The following is a 7,146-nucleotide window of genomic DNA, read 5'->3' as shown; positions in this document are numbered from 1 at the left end:
TATTGGAGGGGAGCTGGGCGTTGTGGGGGCAGGAATCTCTGGAAGGGCCCATAGAAAACCATGACATGGACATTGGATATTGGAGGGGAGCTGGGTGGGGTGAGAGGAATCTCTGGAAGGCCCATAGCAAAGCATGACATGGACATTGGCTATTGGAGGGGAGCTGGGCAGGGTGAGGGGAATCTCTGGAAGGGCCCGTAGCAAACCATGACATGGACATTGGCTGTTGGAGGGGAGCTGGGTGTCTGGGGACAGAGTGAGATGGGCTTTTTTCTCTGTAAACCTCCTCTCCCTAAGAAAGCCAAGTGAACATATTATAGGCATGTAGCGTGCATTCCAGAAAGTGCCTGCAGCCTCAGCAGTGCAATGAACTTCACAAAGTGAACAGGGCCAGGTGACCACCCCCTGGACAACAGCAGGAATGAGGCCAGTCCCCTGCAGGCTCCCTCATGCTCCTCCCCGCCCACAATACCCCACCCCCGACACACTGAGATGCCCACTTTCCTGGAACCTTCATCCATCAGAATGCTGCCTGCTCCTGAACTTCCTGACTGGGATAGCACAGTTGCTGCCTCCTATGCTGTGAGACTCACCTATGTGGTTTGTGCACCCCTCGGGTGCCCTTTTTCTTTCTTTTTTTTTTGAGACGGAGTCTCGCTCTGTCACCCAGGCTGGAGTGCAGTGGCCGGATCTCAACTCACTGCAAGCTCCGCCTCCCGGGTTTACGCCATTCTCCTGCCTCAGCCTCCTGAGTAGCTGGGACTACAGGTGCCCGCCACCTCGCCTGGCTAGTTTTTTGTATTTTTTAGTAGAGACGGGGTTTCACCGTGTTAGCCAGGATGGTCTTGATCTCCTGACCTCGTGATCTGCCTGTCTCGGCCTCCCAAAGTGCTGGGATTACAGGCTTGAGCCACCGTGCCCGGCCAGGGTGCCCTTTTTCAATGCTGCGTAGTATTCCATCATGTGAATAGAGCACAATGTATTTACCCATTCTCCTGTTCAGGGAGGTTTGGTCGTTTCCAGTTTTTGGTTATTTTGAAAAGCCTTATATATGAGCACTTCCTTCTTTTAGGGGCACACATAGACCTTTCCATACTTTAAAAATCTCAAGCCTTGTGACCACATTGCTATTTAACAAATAAATATGTTGAAAAATGTGAATGTGAGGTCCAGAGGTCTGGATTCCTCAGGGCTGGAAGTGGGTGCAGGGATCTGCTTCCTCAGTGGTCTGGCGGGTCTGGCAGCCAGGGCTGGAGGCCTGGCCACTGGGGATGCAGGCCCAGAGTGCAGTGTGAGGATGAGGGGCTACCCCACCTCTGCTGTCTCCAGACTCAGCCAAGGACTGAAGAGGACTTCCCTGGACACTGGGCGGGATCCTGGGCAGCCGACCCTCCTGAGCAGAGCCTGGTCTGGGACCCAGAACCAGGGGCAGCCTGAGAGAGGAGGCTGGGAGGCTGCCCCTGGGCCCCCCCTGGCCACGTGGCACCTGGCAAGCCTGTAGGCTGGTGCTTCTCCGCATGGGTAACAGCAGAGCTCTGGGCTCCCATGTCTTCTTCCAGGGATTTGGGGGTGTCCCACAACCCAGAGAGGGACACTCTTCTTTTAGTCTGGCTCTTGGAGTGTGTATTGGAAATGGTCTCTTTAGCACTTCATTAAACACTTTAGTTAATAGCAGCCTCCGGGGGATCCTACCCGAAGTCCTGTGGGCGGGGAGCACGCAGCTGCATCAATTAACCCTGGCTGTCTCCGGGGTGCAGTCAGATGGTGCGAGCCCCTCGGAAGGTGCCCGGCACTGCAATTAGACTCCAGACGCAGCAGGCCAATCACTCTGCTATCGGGCCCCCATCGATCCGGACTGGTCGGCGTTTGCTGCCATCAGCAGCCTCCCGTTCTTATTAGTAAATTAGGCTGTGCTTGGAACTGCTTTCTGTGAGGAGGTGCGGACAATGCTGGGTGCTGGGGGTTGAGACTGGGGCATTGCCCCCCTGACTCCCCATCCCCGTAGCCCCCGACGTCCTGGTCCTCCAGACCGTGGTGCAGGCCAAGCACAGCATCCCAGGCTCATTGGGGCCTGCACCACCCCTCCCTAGCCTCTTCCTTTGAGTGTCTGTGTTCTTGCACCCTAAGTGCCTTCTCCAATCCCCCCATAACCAGACACTCACCTGGGAAGAAAAGAGGAGGCCTCAGGTGGACGGAGCAGGTGGGGGCAGATTCTGCAGGGCTGGAGGTGGACCCAGGCTTTGCTTCTGCTGTGGTCAGGTGGGTCTGGGAAGCCAGTGCAGGAGGGGTGGCCCTGGGCAAGTCGTCTGTGACAGACAGACCCCAAGAGGCCCCATGAGCTCCACTTCCTGGGTTTCATGCCACTGTGGAGTCCCCTCCCCTTAGGTATGGGCAGGACCCAAGACTTGCACCTAAACAATAGAATAGGGTGCAGGTGACAGCATCCCACTCCCATGGGCTGGGTTACATGTCCGAGATGCCGTCTTGCTAGCAGACTCACTCTGAGATGTCTCCCTCGCTGTCTGTGGAGGACCAGGCTGCCACACAGTAAGAGAGGGCCATGTGGCAGGGTCCTGGGAGCAGCCTCCAGCAGAGAAGCTGGCATCCCCAACCCCACACCTGCAGGGAAATGCAGGCTGCCACAACCTGAGAGAGCCCGGAGGCAGAATCTTCCCCCTGTTGAGCCTGCAGATGAGAATGCAGCCCACCACTGCAGCTGCAGCCAGGGGAAGTGGATTCCTCCCCAGCCGAGCCTGCAGATGAGAACACATCCCAGCATGCAGTTATAACCAGATGGGATCCTGCATGGAGGACCCAGCCGAGCCATGGCCAGAATCCGGACCCACAGAGGCTGTGAGTTGTTAGACATGTGTCGTTTCTTGTCATCAGGTTGTGGCCCTGTGTTTTCCAGCAAGACAAACCAATGCCCCCCTCATCTCTCTGAGCCAGTGGTTTCTTTCCTTTCCTCTGTAAAATGGGCTGCTTGGAGGGAATGCATGGTGCCTGTACCTGTTCTTGGTCCTCGCCTCTCAGACCCAGCTCAAAAGTTACCTCCTGTAGGAATTCTTCCCAGATTGCCCCTGCCCTTGTGAGGGAGAGTAATCAGGGTTCCTTGAGGGCAGGGCAGGCCGGAACCACCCTATACCTCTAAGGCCCAGCACAGGACTGAGCACATAGCTTGGGCTTGGGTAATGAATGCTGAGAGTCCAGCCACGAGGGGCTTGCCAGCCTTGGGTCTGAAGAGCCTTCCCCAAAGCCCCCAATCTTGGCCAGGAAACTGGCAGAGTTGCGGGGAGAATCTTCTCCACGTGGAGCCCAGGCTGCTCCCTGCAGGAACTGCCCCACACCCCTGCCCTCTGCCTTTGGGGGCATCTTCCCTTCTGCTGGGGGCCCCTCCTATCTGCTCAGGAAGTCCACACTTGGGCCATGTTCTGTGCCAGGTGTGGAAGGATCCAGGAGAAGGTTTAGATGGGCCCATGTCCAACCTGGCTGCCACTCTCTGCCCCTGCCCATGTTGAAGGCCCCTCGCCGGTTCCTCCACTGTCTCTGCCCTCCTCTATCCGGGTTCCCACTGGATCACTTTGGCCAAGCATGGTTGCCGCCTTCCTGTATGACCCCCACCCAGACCTGGCTGTGGTGCTCAGGCACAGGAGGGAGTTATGTTGAAAAGAACTGACTCCTCGGCCGGGCATGGTGGCTCACGCCTGTAATCCCAGCACTTTGGGAGACCAAGGCGGGCGGATCACAAGGTCAGGAGATCGAGACCATCCTGGCGAACACGGTGAAACCCCGTCTCTACTAAAAATACAAAAAATTAGCCAGGCGTGGTGGCGGTGCCTGTAGTCCCAGCTACTCGGGAGGCTGAGGCAGGAGAATGACCTGAACCCGGAAGGCGGAGGTTGCAGTGAGCCGAGATCGCATCACTGCACTCCAGTCTGGGCGACAGAGCCGGACTCTGTCTCAAAACAAACAAACAAACGAACAAAAACCTGACTCCTCTTGGGGCATCTACTCTCAGCACACAGTAGGGCTGGCTCGCCGCCATGGTGCTCCCTCAGGCTCCTGCTCCTAAGCCCCTCCACTGCCACCACGTTGAGAGACTGCCAGGCTCCCACTGTGGCCCCGCCGTGCCCCCTACCCTGACTCGAGGCCCCCAGTTCTCTTCAGACTCAGCGAGAGGGCAATGGTTTCCTCCCTCTGCCTGGCCCTGGTCCCTGGCTCAGAGGACTGTGGTCACATCTTTCTTCACTGCCAGGCCCATGGGTATCCCTCTGGCTGTACTCAGGGCCTGTTGAGAGGTCTGAGTTCTCTTTTCACTTTCTGAGCCATGTTTGGCTGCAGAGGGGAAAATCTGAAATCTGGATGCGAGGAAGACTGGCTGGCGGCCCTAACACAGCTGCAAGAACAGACAGCAGGGCTCACTCTCCACCGTGGAGCCCGGGCACCCCACGGGCCCCAGCCTTGCCCTTGTGGCTCCTGAGAATGGGTCCTGAGTTTCATCTGCCCCAGGATGATTGAAATGGGGCACAGCCACTTCACCCCAGCCCATCTCACCCAAAGGACCCACTTCCGGCTCTCAGTGGATGCCCCCAAAACCCTGTCACGGAAAACCCCAAGAAGGGCAGGCCTCCGAGAGGTGGGCGGCACGATGTGTGGCCCTCATGTTGTTTCTATCATTCCTATGGCCCCCCTTCAGCTCCTCATGATTTTGGGGAATCATAGAGACTCCAGAAATGACAGGACCTCCAGACCGATCAGGCACCCCCAGCCCTGTCCTGCAGTGGCCAGAGCGGGCTCACAGCTTAGGGGGACAGGTGCATCTGTGGTGGCCCAGACCTCTGCCAGCCCTGCTTCCTGCCCACTGGCACCAGCCTACTCTGCCCTTCCAGGCCCTGGCTCCCAGGGGGCAACCTGGCTCCATCCCCACCTGGAAGGTACTATTGGTCTTTCCTGGATGCCAGCACCACAAGTGTCTATGTGTTAGTCCACTGCATTGCTGTAAGGAAGTACCTAAGACTGCGTAACTTATAAAGAAAAGAGGTTGATTTGGCTCACCGTTCTGCAGGCTGTACAGGAAGCATGGTGCCAGCATCTGCTTCTGATGAGGCCTCAGGGGGCTTCCAATCATGGTGGAAGGTGATGTGGAGCCAGTGCATCACATGGGAAGAGAGGCAGCAAGAGTGAGAGGGAGGAGGGGGAGGTGCCAGGCTCCTTTAAACAACCGGATCTCACACGAACTCATAAAGTGAGAACTCACTCATTACTGTGGGGAGGACACCTGCCATTCACAAGCGATCCGCCCCCATGACCCAAACACCTCCCACCAGGCCCCGCCTCACTGGAGCTCACATTTCACCATGAGATTCGGAGGGGACAGTCATCTAAACCACATCAACCGGAAAGGAAATACGGGCACCAGCTTTTCCCACAGATGCCCCCGCAGGGCTCACTCATCCTGGGTTCTGCAGACAGGGTGGGTGGAGGTGAGAAGGTGCCCCAGGTTTACCACTTCCAAGGATCTTCACATTTTTGTGCAGCTCGTTGCATGTGTGAATCAGGGCTGGCCCATGAGACTACAGGAGGCCAGGAGAGGCGATGGCACATGACTTCAGGGTGCAGGTCACGGAGGCGCTGTGGCATCTGCCTTGGTCTTTGGGTCACTTGTTCTAGGGAAGCCACTGTGTCATGTGAAACCCCAAGCAGCCTTATGAAGAGGCCCATGCAGGGAGTGCTGAGGCCCCCAGCCAACAGCCAGCAGGAACTGAGAGCCACCTAGATGGGGATCCTCCTGCCCCGGTTGAACCTTCAGATGACGCAGCCCCAGCTGACTCCTGACTGCAGCCTCATGAGAGCCTCGAGCCAGGGCCACCTGACCAAGCCTCTCCCACATTCCCAGCCCTCAGACATCTCCAGTGCTAATCGACGTTTACTGTTGTCCAAGCACTAAGTTTGGGTGCTATTTGTTACACAGCATAGGTCACTACTACACCAACGCTTCATGCTCATCTCATCCTCCAGCAAGATGGTGAAGCATTAGGATTGCTGTAGTTTCTGTTTTCATTTTTGTTTAGTTTGAAAATGATTTTCACTGTTGATTTATATGAAATCAAGACAATCCATGTAGTATCCTTGCAAATACTCCATCTCATGTGATATTCAAGACTAAATATCTTCTGAATCACATTCAAGAGGCTGAGGAGATGCACTTTGACAGTTTTCAAGAAATATCAATCAAACTGTAATGAAATTTCAATGCATCAGTTAATACCAAGCACCTCCTCTTACAGTTAGCATTGGACTAGGTAATTAAGGACAAGTAGTTTGGCTCAATAAATTAAGAAATCCACATTTAATTCATTTTCCTATCATGTGACTGAAAAAATGAAAAAAAAAACCATATTTAAGACTTATGCTGGGTGGAGTAGCTCATGCCTGAAATCCCAGCACTTTGGGAGGTTGAGGAGGGAGGACCATTTGAGGTCAGGAGTTCAAGGCCAGCCTGGGCAACATAGAGAGATCCCCATCTATTAAAAAAAAAAAATTAGGGAGTGAGTGTGGGAGGCTCACTTGGGAGGCTGAGGCGGGATGATCACTTAAACCCAAGAGACTGAGGCTGGTATAGTTGTATTTAAATTTCTACTGCTGAGAAATTTAGCTTTGTGCTGTCTCTTTCAGTCCCTAAAGCTCCCTTTTGAGTTCTCCAGACTTTGGTAGGTTTTCAGGCACCGTCAGGTCTGGCCAGTAGAACTTGTCTACCACATCAGCCCCTGCACACATGGCCAGGAGGCTGGCTGTGACCATTTTCACATATGTGGACAGGGACATGCCCGTGGGTGTGGACAGCGGGTACAAAGTGCATGGATGCTGGATGGCGCTAGTCAGACAGCAGGCCGAGCAGATGGCAAGTGGTAAGGACCCTGGGATTTTCTTTCTTTCTCTTTCTTTCTTTTCCTTCCTTCCTTCCTTCCTTCCTTCCTTCCTTCCTTCCTTCCTTCCTTCCTTCCTCCCTCCCTCCCTCCCTCCCTCCTTCTTTCCTTCCTTCTTTCTTTCTTCCTTCCTTCCTTCCTTCCTTCCTTCCTTCCTTCCTTCCCTCCTTCCTTCCTCCCTCCCTCCCTCCCTCCCTCTCTCTTTCTTTCTCTCTCTCTC

This window comes from Colobus angolensis, unplaced genomic scaffold (genome assembly GCF_000951035.1).
Source record: "Colobus angolensis palliatus isolate OR3802 unplaced genomic scaffold, Cang.pa_1.0 Scaffold43, whole genome shotgun sequence".
Lineage (NCBI taxonomy): Eukaryota > Metazoa > Chordata > Mammalia > Primates > Cercopithecidae > Colobus > Colobus angolensis.
The sequence above is the reverse complement of the archived record's forward strand: the minus strand, read 5'-3'. Positions refer to the sequence as shown.